The sequence below is a fragment of the Ptychodera flava genome, chromosome 9 (genome assembly GCF_041260155.1).
Source record: "Ptychodera flava strain L36383 chromosome 9, AS_Pfla_20210202, whole genome shotgun sequence".
Taxonomy (NCBI): domain Eukaryota; kingdom Metazoa; phylum Hemichordata; class Enteropneusta; family Ptychoderidae; genus Ptychodera; species Ptychodera flava.
Genome location: NC_091936.1, coordinates 13718247 through 13730332, shown reverse-complemented (window position 1 = coordinate 13730332; position 12086 = coordinate 13718247). Strand labels below are relative to the sequence as shown.

The window sequence follows — 12086 nt, the reverse complement described above, 5'->3', positions numbered from 1 at the left end:
TTATGGCTTTTATTAGACCCCTTTTGATAATACAGTACCACAATCATTATTCTTGCACGTTTAAATTTCGATAGTCGTGTCCCTCATTTCGGACAAAATTTAACTGAGATATCATTTCAAACTATGGATATCTATGAAAAGATAGAACGCAGGCGTTTTGCTAGCACCAAATTTGAGATTATTGCGTCGTCACTACGCGATGAAAATGAAGTGTATTTAAAGTCACTGCACAGAAATCTTGGTCCATCAGATCTTGTGGGGGACCATTAGATCTCGGGGGTATCAAAACTCGGATGAAATTCTGCAGACAACATTATTCAAACTGACAGTCATGCCAATTAAAAAAGATTCAGATGAATGTCGGTTGTAAAAAGCATGGAAATTCAGCATATGGGTGCCATACAAAGTCCGAAGGAAAACTGTAGAATTTCGATAACGAAACGAATTCTATTTCGTCATCCTGGTAACCCTTTCAAATATTTAATAGACCCTACGATGTTCATTTGAGTCGCAACTTTGTTTTCACCAAATACAAAGACCGGGTCTCCTTCACCGAAGCCTTACAGTTTAATATGTTATCACAGACAAATTTCTCCTTGTCTGTAATGTTATTTATGTCTCCAAACGAAGTTTGCACCATGCCCTACAGGGCGACATACGCGATCACGATGTTCGGATGTGTGAAAAAGAGTCATGCCACCCTGCAAAATATGAGAAAATATCAAGTTTTAACATGTGTACAAAGATAAGCTTAATGCTTATGAGAGTTAACATATAACTTTGTAGCAGATTGGTGCCGCGCTGTGTATTTGCTATTCATGCACGTAGATTTGACCTCCACAGTCTCATTTAATTACTAAGAACTTTCTAAAGAGCACAACTCTTTACGAATTCAGAATAAGAAATCCTCCAACAACCTTCTACCACGGTTTCTAAAGTCGTGAAACGGGCCAGTGGCTGTAACTTTTGATAATTTTTTTCATGATTTTGTGTGTGTGTGTGTGTGTGTGTGTGTATGTGTGTGTGTGTCAATCGCAAGTTAAATTCTTGTGCTATCTCTTAAAGCATGTTGAAACATCTATCAGCTTGTCAACACAGTCTATATGTGTAGAAGCCACTGTTATTGCTTACACAATTGAATTCTAGTCCGGACCAGAATTCATTTGTCAACAACAACAAAGCAGTTTACACATGTACAGGCTTAGTTGACAAGCTGAATCGTGTTTATCTCACCATGCTTTTTGGGAGAAGAACAAGAAATTGTAGTTGACATTAAAAACCAATATACGGAAAAAAACATCAAAAGTTACAATAACTGTCCTTTTAAAGTTGACCGGAACTCAATATATGACACAAGCAAATATACAAAAATACCATTTACCGGGACCAGCAAAGACTAATCATTTGTAGAATACGACTCTCATTATGGGTAAATCATCTGCAATTGTGTGTATTAAGTTTATCTTCGACAAATAAGCAACTTAATGGTGTGTCCATATAAAACTTGCGAAACAGATGCAGTTTTCTCACAAACTTTTCTGTCAAATGCGGCAATTACCTCATCTATAAAAAGACGTGTTGCTCGATCGGCACGACACCTCTATACCAAATTTTTCGAAGCTGGGATTGGCCGAGTTTGGTATAGCGACTGCAGGTACGGATAATGGCGGGTGTCCTTCTTTTCCCTTTTGAATTTTGTGAAGTTCATGATCTGTTTACTGCGATGACACAGCCTTCTATACGAGCGAGCATATTTATTTTGTCCGCTTGAAAATATTTCAAATAGGCCGTTATACAATCACTGATCTCGTGTCGTCAACGCAGAAGTTTTGTGAGCAGTTCCAAAATTGCGATGGGAGACGTACTCTGCGGCACATTCAATGTTTACCACAGTACAGTTGATTGCAAACAACGTTCAAAACGTTTTACTTAAGTCTGGTGACAAATTGTGTGAACATTTTCTTATCATGATCATCTCTTCCTCATTATCTCTCTCCAAGGATGAGGCTATCTTTGATTTGCGTGTTGTTGTGGGCAACCACTGCTTACTGCCAATGGAATAGCAACATGAGAGACAACCGTGAGGTTATGGTCCATTTATTTGAGTGGAAGTGGTCGGATGTCGCTAAAGAATGTGAAAAGTGAGTGTAACTTATTTGTCTAACTATATGGTACACACAGAGTGACATTGTTGCAGAAAATGTATTCAAACTTAAACACAGAGTACAATCGTTATTTCAAACGTGGTTACTGAAAAGGGCCTTTAAATCCGTGTTCAGAGGACTTTGGTAGGGATCTTGTGTAGAAAAATTTATAAACTTTCACCAAATTTGAAGCAGGTGAAGTATTTGAAGATCTGCTAAATTTGTATTCTCTTACGACATGCGGCCCCACGGTGTTCAGCCGCGCGTGCGTGCCCCGAATTATCTCGTCCAGTATTTGCTGGAACGTAAAATCATAATAAATGAGGAAGCATTCCGGGAATGTTAAACGACCATTGTCAGTAGCCATTCGAATACTTGGGTACACCGTTTTTAGGTAGATGCACCTCCAAGATACTTCTTCGGATTCTCAAATTTTCAACAAGATGTGCCACTTGTGGTGACTCGTTGTCAGTCGTGTGGAGTAACTGGAATCTTCGGTTGTGAAAATCGTCAATTTCATTTTCCCCATTGAGTTAACAACAGGTATTGCGCCCATTTTCATTTTCAAATATCCACAAAGTCTACTTAGTTTGTTTGTCCAATTTGCACGGCAAGTCCTGACTTTCATTCCAGACTGATAATGAAAGACAATCGTTCAATATTTTCTCGAGGAAGGTTTGGGCGAAAGTTTGAAACTGTAAGTTTGGAGACGCGTACAACCTTCACTGAATATTTTAGTATAAACGTGGGCTCCTTATGCCGACTACACATTGTTACTGTCAGGGGTGTTTTCTGATGTACGTGCACTTCATAGGCTCCGAGAAGCTACGGCACACATCTTTAGAGGCCTTGGTTGGTACCAATTCCGACGTGCAACTTTTTCAACGTGTACTTCCGCAATTTGACGATTTTTGTATCTAAATATGGACTTTGTATGGCAGTTTTGGCCGACCTTCGGGTGTATTTTTGAAACATTTTTATCTCTGCACCAATTAGACAACAGCTTCCAAAGATTTAATGGTCAACCTCCAAAGCGGTAATGAGACTTGTAGATATTAGACAGTAGTAGATAGTCAGTTTAGATGGGTGTTACATTTTTTTCAGTAAATAAAATACTCGCAAATAGTGTTAGATAAAACGGTTTGTACCCAGAGTTGGCATGGTAGCAAATCTTTATCTCAACAAATTGAAGTTATCCTAGATGGCAATGCCGAACAACCTAGCGCTTGTAAGGATATTTGCGTGACGGTCCTCAAACGGCAAACAGTTGTTTATAACGCCAGTTATGTCATTCAGGGTGAAAAATATATGTACCGGTTAGGCTGATAACAATTCACATGCTGATAAAGGCATTTACCGTTTGACCGTATGCGAAAAACCCTATCGACTATTCATTTGGTAGACGGCCATTGCGGAAATGAAATATGGGCCAACACCGAAATATGCATACGTTGCACGGGTACAGGTATCTGCTCACCTTACGAAAGTACGGCGGTTACGGAGGGTTAGTCATTATGAATACCGCCCGCATCGGATAAACGTGACTGGAAATTACAGTGTCATTGAAACGATGTTCTGCTTGCTCCTGCTAGTTTCCTGGGACCCAGATTGTACGGTGGTGTACAGGTATCTCCCCCAAGCGAACATCGCACGGTATGGAATCCATTCCGGCCATGGTGGGAGAGATACCAACCCGTCAGTTACCAGTTGGTCAGTAGAAGTGGTGATAGAAATGCCTTCATTGACATGGTCAACAGATGCAACGCTAAAGATGTTCTTATTTACCCAGATTTGGTCATTAATCACATGACCGGCAACGGAGGTGAGACTCTCTCTCTCTCTCTCTCTCTCTCTCTCTCTCTCTCTCTCTCTCTCTCTCTCTCTCTCTCCCAACGCAATGTAACCGTATGTACGTATGTATGTGTGTGCATGTGTGTATGTATGTGCATGTGTGTAATTATGTACTTGGTATGTATGTGAACATGCAAGCTTATGCATGCATGCGTCTATCTATTATTCTATGTTGGTATTTATGTAGCTTTAGGGCTACAGGCAATACAGGGTTGACCATTATAACTTGGGGTTGATAGTCGGAAAATGGTTAAAATCAGCAAACGGTGACTTTTGAAAACAGTTATTCACATGAAGTTGACCGAAAATCCTTGGAAGTTCGGGGCAAAGGATGAATGCCATGCAAAATTCGAATGGACCACACTGAAAAGAAACCTTGCGATTGAATGAATTTATGTATCGCGTGAGTCGAGTGTGAGACATACGAAATTGAAAGAGGAATTACAGTAACAATTTTATGGATGACAGAAAAATTTGTATTTTTGTTCTCCAGTGGACGGTGATGGTACTGCGGGCAACGCATACAATACCAGAAACTCTGCCCGTGATTTTCCAGCTGTACCGTATTCACAGTGGGATTTCAATGACGATATCTGCGACCGAGATATTAGTAACTACAACGACGCATGGGAGGTCCGCAACTGTCGTCTGCTCGGCCTTGTCGATTTGAAGTTGTCCGACAACTACGTACGTGACAGAGTAGTTGACTTCGCCAACGACATGATAAACATCGGTGTGGCTGGTTTCCGCGTGGATGCATGTAAACATATGTGGCCCGGTGACTTGGAAGCCATCTACAACCGATTTAACAATCTGATAACACCTACCTTCCCAAGTGGAAGCAGGCCGTTTATCGTACAAGAAGTCATCGATCAGGGTGGAGAGCCAATCAAAGCTACTGATTACACACCTTGGACGCGTGACTGAGTTCAATTACGGTCTGGAGCTGAGCAACTGCTTCTCAGGTAATAACCAATTGAGATGGTTGGCGAACTGGGGTGAAGCATGGGGTTTACTGAATCGTAACGATGCACTTGCTTTCATCGACAACCATGACAACCAGCGTGGCCATGGAGGAGGCGGTGGAATCCTTACTCACAAACAAGCAAGAGAATACAAGATGGCAGTAGAATTCATGTTGGCACACGATTACGGCATTCCTCGCGTGATGAGCAGCTACTACTTCACAGACAGTGAAGCTGGCCCGCCTTCCCATCCAGATGGATCGACCAAAGATGTCGTCTGCTTTGGTGAATGGGTGTGCGAACACCAATGGCGACAGATCGCTTCTATGGTTTGGTTCCGTAGAGCTGCCTTCGGCACGGGAGTTGACAACTGGTGGGATAATCGCGGTAACCAGATAGCTTTCTCTCGTGGTAACAAGGCGTTCATTGCTATAAACGGAGACAGCTGGACTATGAATGCCTCAATCTACACAGGTTTGCCCGGTGGCAGCTACTGCAATCTGATTGTGGCTGACTACAACTCTGGTTCAAGATCGTGCACTGACGTAGAACAGAACGGCACCCCTCACATCGTTACGGTCTCCGGCAACGGTTATGCTAATATCAATATTCCGAGCAATGGCGACCCGGTTGTCGCTATTCACGTTGAAGCCACTGTTTAAATTCAAATGGAGAAAACTCTGTTCAATCGATGCAAACGCGATAAAAATGTTCATGTGCGTTCTATTAATAAACAATAATCTGAAGACTTGACAAACTGTCCGTTGGTATTGATTTCCTTCGCATCTATAATCATTCTTCCGGATGACGCCATGCAATGAGATGTACAGAGCACAGTCCCTCGTGGGCTATTCAGCTCTGCAGCTCTGGGACTATTCGCCCCATAGACGAGTGTACATAAGCGAGTGACGTTGGCGCCGCCTACCCATGAGGGATGACTGGAATGTTGCTCACGCTTATGTTTTGGCGAGGTGTCTCTCGAACTCGGCCGAAAATCACACCAAATAAGCATTTTGTAAGCAGATGAAGTATCAGGTATGAATTTTCGTGTGATTTTCGGCCGATTTCAGAAGACACCTCGCCAAAACAAAAGGCATGACCAACCTTCCAGTCACCCCTCATGGGTACGCGGCGCTAACGTCAGTAAAGTGGAGGTGCCCTACGTCTATGGCGCGTAATCCATGCCAAAATTAATACCTTACATTTTGAGCCAAACTTCATTCAACTCTCGCTCACTGCGACCCAACTGTGGCCACCTTCATTCAACTCTCGCTCAGTGCGATTCAACTCTCGCTCAGTGCGACCCAACTGTGGCCACCTTCATTCAACTCTCGCTCAGTGCGATTCAACTCTCGCTCAGTGCGACCCAACTGTGGCCACCTTCATTCAACTCTCGCTCAGTGCGATTCAACTCTCGCTCAGTGCGACCCAACTGTGGCCACCTTCATTCGGCTCTCGCTCAATGCGATTCAACTCTCGCTAAGTGCGACCCAACTGTGGCCACCTTCATTCGGCTCTCGCTCAGTGCGACCTAACTGTGGCCACCTTCATTCGGCTCTCGCTCAGTGCGACCCAACTGTGGCCACCTTCATTCGGCTCTCGCTAAGTGCGACCCAACTGTGGCACCTTCATTCAACTCTCGCTCAGTGCGACCCAACTGTGGCCACCTTCATTCGGCTCTCGCTCAGTGCGACCCAACTGTGGCCACCTTCATTCGGCTCTCGCTCAGTGCGACCCAACTGTGGCCACCTTCATTCGGCTCTCGCTCAGTGCGACCCAACTGTGGCCGACTTCATTCGGCTCTCGCTCAGTGCGACCCAACTGTGGCCAACTTCATTTAACTATCGCCCAATTCCATCCAATATTGTCGCCAACCTATCCAACTTTCACGAAACTCAATGCGACTCGTGTAATGCATTCGCTTTCCGCCGCGACTCGTTTGAATCATGCTCCCTAGATTACCTTTGAAGCTCAACTCATTTGATGACTCTGCATTCGTCTTGCTTTTTGAGCTGAACGCATTCGTGTCGGGGGATATTCCGTGTTTGGGGGGGGGGGGGCTTGGTTGGGGCGAACCATTTTTGAAATGGGCGCCACAGCATGCGATTCAAATGAAGACACTTTTGAGTTGAAACAAATCACACGTGATTTAGAGTCCATTGCATTTACTTTAATATGTGAAGGTGATTCTATGTTATGTTAACGACTCTGATTTTACTTCAAATTGACCGTGCCAGAATGTGGTTCATGGCAGCCAACCCATCATTAAAGTGACCAACTTTGCCGTACTACACGAGACGTCACAGGGCGTCATAGTGACGTCCCATGACGTCATTAATATATTCATATGTTTTCTGTCATTGTCCTGGGGGATCCAAATATTCAACCCAAAAGTCTGTTGCGGAAGTCCAGATTTACAGTTCCAACAAAGTTCTTGTTATCACGTCGTCTAGCTATATAAATAATTCTGTTGTCTTCAATGGATTAGGAGTTCGTTCGCGCAAATATTGTTTCCAATAGCAATACATTAAACCAAGCGACGGTATACCGCTCAATTTCGACTAGATCCCTTTTAGGAAAAATTTAACTTATTTTTGTATTACATTTTTATTACCACAAATGTGATGTAAATTCTCCATTTAAAAGCAAACAAAATTATTATTATTATTATTATTATTATTTTATGCTCTCGCTATCACTCGTGCATATGTCGTGAATTGGTCAAAATCTCGATGTATACCGTTGCTGGGTGTGCTTTATTGCTTAAATATGTAATACCGGTTATTAGACTAAGAATAAAATGATGTCATTCTTCCCATACCCGTTGTATTTAACAGAGTTTCTAATTCTGTTTTGATTTTTTTGATTCTTCTCCCTTTACAGTAATTTTATTCTCAATGTACTATTTCCCTAACCAACTGTAGGCCTACTGTGTAAGTCTTCTCATTCAAAATGTCCTTAAACTTCATAATATTAGATGACCCATTTTTTTAATGATATGAATATTGTCTGTTAATTATAATAGAATCATAGTACCAAAGATATTGCTTTGAAAGCTGTTTCCGAAGTTACGAGTCGCATTGAGTTTCGTGAAAGTTGGATAGGTTGGCGACAATATTGGATGGAATTGCTGAGCGAGAGCCGAATGAAGTCGGCCACAGTTGGGTCGCACTGAGCGAGACCCGAATGAAGTGGCCACAGTTGGGTCGCACTGAGCGAGAGCCGAATGAAGGTGGCCACAGTTGGGTCGCACTGAGCGAGAGCCGAATGAAGGTGGCCACAGTTGGGTCGCACTGAGCGAGAGTTGAATCGCATTGAGCGAGAGCCGAATGAAGGTGGCCACAGTTGGGTCGCACTGAGCGAGAGTTGAATCGCATTGAGCGAGAGCCGAATGAAGGTGGCCACAGTTGGGTCGCACTGAGCGAGAGTTGAATCGCATTGAGCGAGAGCCGAATGAAGGTGGCCACAGTTGGGTCGCACTGAGCGAGAGTTGAATGAAGCTTGGCTCAAATTGTAAGTTATTAATTTTGGCATGGATTACGCGCCATACTACGTCCGCTGTGAGGCATCGTCCGCTCGCACAGCTTGTTAGCCAGACAGGCCGTGCGGGATACCCCCACTATTTTGAGTTTGATGGAAATAGAAAATCAGGCGGACCAATCAGAGCACGCGTTACACTCAAAGAGAAAACCGCGCCTACCTTCCAAACGCCGACCACCGCACTGTTTGTGCACAGCTTTCCTCTCGATTTACTTACTGGTTTACTAGACTTGGTTCAAGTGCGTGATTGTGAACATGTGAGTTGTGTGAACGTCTGGAATGCAATGATCTGTGTTCTGTTTTCATGTGAAATGTGTGTATATGGTGTTCGGAATGGCATGTTGTGTTGTAAAATCAAAGTAGTAATTTTGGCATGGATTGGACACCATAGTGTGTCGGATTATGTGAACGCGTTGAGTGGGGTGAACGCGATACAGGGGAGTTTTACTCGGCACAAACTAACTCACTACTGCTATAGCTGCACAGACTGAATAAAAACGCGTTCGATCACTACCAAATTTTACACGAGGAACTTTTACAAATCATTTTATTTTTTGAAAATTCACCGACTTGAACCAAGTCTCTGGTTTACCTTCATCCTGTGACACCCTAATGGCAAATGGAGATTTAGGAGTGGGAAGGCAATCTTGCCCGACTTTAATACAGAATTTGATTGTCATGCATGGGGAAATCTTACTGCGTGGTGGGGATAAAGTTACGGGCGATTTTCTCGTCATTCAGAGAGGTGGCGAAAAGTTCCGTTTCAGTGATCGTGGGTTACGAAATGTATGGCAACGCTTTGTATCATGTGAAGGGTTAGATATCTCCCAAAGAAAAAAAATCGACGAATAAATATGGCGATAGTGCAGAAGATGACTTTGAAAAAACTGACGCTTGTAGTCTATGAAAAATTCACCGATGAGTAGGCCTAAGCTTATATTGCTTGCTGACACTTTTAGTCAATGAAAAATTCACCGATGAGTATATTGCTTGCTGTGATGAATAGGTCAATTTTTTTTGAACAACACCCAAACAAAATCCGGTTCTTTGATTTCCAGTTCTAGCATATTTCACAAAGTCCTAGTCCATGTTTTTGAGCCATGCTTCTAGTTGTTGTCTAGTTGTTTCTCCCGCTGCGTGTCGATGTTCTGTTCTGGTATATCCTGTTCATCGTCTCACAATGTTTACAATTTTCCAAAGATATGAACAACAGAATAGCTGCCGGCCGCGCCAGTTGACAGGACCACAATGTCTGAACAAAGTCTGAGTAATGGGTTTATCGTGAAATTTTGAGGTCAAAATTGGAGGAGTGGTTTAACAGATTTACTTCGGTGGGTAGAACTTTTCTATTTCGCGCCGCGATCTTTTGAGTTTGGCGGGTTGATGTTTTCACCCACGGACCGTGTTTCACCTTACAAGTTGAGCGACAGCTGGGAATATTTGCGGTACGACGCGCTGGCGGCTGGGCCTTTGTTTTGACGTTTTGAACACATCAGTTATTTCAGCAGTAGATTTCAGTAGCATGAAATGTAAACAGTCACCACGAATACTTGTAAATGTAACACCGAGAAAAAAAGGGAAAAGACCTATACTACTACATTCGTAGTAACCGATTATCTGATTGGCTATTTACAGTCGTGTGGTGGCGCTTTAAAAAACACGATTTGAGGGGGTCTATCAGCCAAGGTCTGATTTCGGGAAGCATCCAGCTGCCCGGAGCGGTGACCTTGGCAAGCGAAGATGGCTGTGAGGTGACCGGAATGTTGCTCACGCTTATGTTTTAGCGACGTGTCCGTCGAATTCGGCCGAAATCACACGAAACGAGCATTTGTGAAGCAAATTAAGTACCAGGTACGAATTTTGAGAATGATAGGGAACAGTCGACGGTTACATGATAGATGAACTCGCTACTTTTCACGGTAAAATCGATCGTCGAAGATGACATGGTGGCACAATCCCTATACGAAATAGCCGTTTCATTTCCTGACTTGGGTTGTGTCTCGCTTATGTACACTCGTCTATGGGGCGAATAGTCCCACAGCTGAATAGCCCACGAGGGACTGTGTACGGAGTTCAAATAGTGAGTGCATGCAGACCGAAACGAGGACCACAGCGTGGTGTCTTCTGGTTCGTTGTTTTTCCGTGTTTTTTTTTCTTTTGCGTTGCCCTTTCAATGCTGTAGGACTCTATTCCGAAACTTTCTAAACCACATAGTAGCAGCAAATCTTTCTTTTACTATGGTACTTGGTGCAGTCAGTCGACATGTTGGTCGAGATTACCTTTTCGAGCAAACTCTTTGTTGCCCCTCTCTGCAATTCATAGCCTGATTGTCTCCTGCTTTTGATATATTTTCAAGGGTTTTTTGTCCACTCTTTTCCCTGTTTTCCTCCAAAATCAGGTCTAAGTAATTCGGCGTTTCGCTTGTCAACACAATCTTGATGTCGGCTATATTGATTTGCTTCTGTTGGCAGCTGAATGTCAGTCCGGACCAGAATTCGTTTGTCGACAACAACATGATACAATGTACACAAAGCATCATGCTGGCAAGGTCTATACTTTGTATTTCAACACATTTTAGGGAGCAGAATAAGAAAATGCGTGTCTTTACAGAAACATATAACGAAAACGTCATTAACTTTAAGGTAGAATGCGCCACGGGGACAGATATTTGGACTTTCAAACTTTATCAATTCTTTTCTGATCTACCACTTGTGGAGTGTTTTTTAAGCTCTTGGTGTAAAAAAACTTTACATCGTTTTAGTTTTTGAAAATTTTTCTCTCTCCATAGAGTTAAGACGAGAATGGTGGCCATTTTGAATTTCAAATATTGGTAAATCTTGGGTAATTTGTTTTTCTAGTACAGTACCAAAATTTGCATGGCGACCCGCAGTTTTTATTTTTGGTTTTGAAAGAGAATGGTTAAAAGATTACTTGAGAAAAATTCGAATAAAAGTTTAAGTCTTTAACCTTCGAGGCGTATTCTACCTTAAAGTATAACAGCTAATAACAGACAAACTGCTCTCATTTAGCAACTTAGCAACCTAGATCTTGCTCACATAACCGCGTTTTGGTGAGTGGTTTTAGTAACCAAGGCAATAAATCAAGATATTGTCATACCCGCAGTAAGCGCCTCGAAGATGACAAATTTATAAATTTTGCTAAAACTTTCCTGAATAAAACTTTTAACCATTCGCACTAAATAAAACACAAAAAAATCGGAGTTTGGCACTAAAGAAACAGATTACCTGACATATTTGAAATCCAAAATGGCCGCCATTTCTCAGAACTGTTGCTATACAAAAATACTAAAGCAACACTGCTGTGCATTCATCTCTGCGTGCATTCCTATGTCGTTTTCATGTTTTCATGTTTTCTTGTTAGTTGAAGAATAAGAAAAATTGAGAAGAAAAAAACCCGCATCACCGCATCATTTTTGCAATATGTCTATGATGAGAAACTAACTTTATATTTTCCTTGGCCTTACCAGAGTTCACTCATACATTCATATTAGATCCCTGCATATTAATCACTGATACGCTTACCTTTTTCAAATACACCCGATGGAGATTTCAAATAACATGAAAAA

At 42.5% G+C, this 12086-nt stretch overlaps 1 pseudogene; it reads left to right on the top strand.

Annotated features, from left to right (window-relative positions):
• Positions 1-1562: 1562 nt before the first annotated feature.
• On the top strand, positions 1563-5717 carry LOC139140059 (alpha-amylase 1-like; annotated as a pseudogene).
• Positions 5718-12086: the final 6369 nt, after the last annotated feature.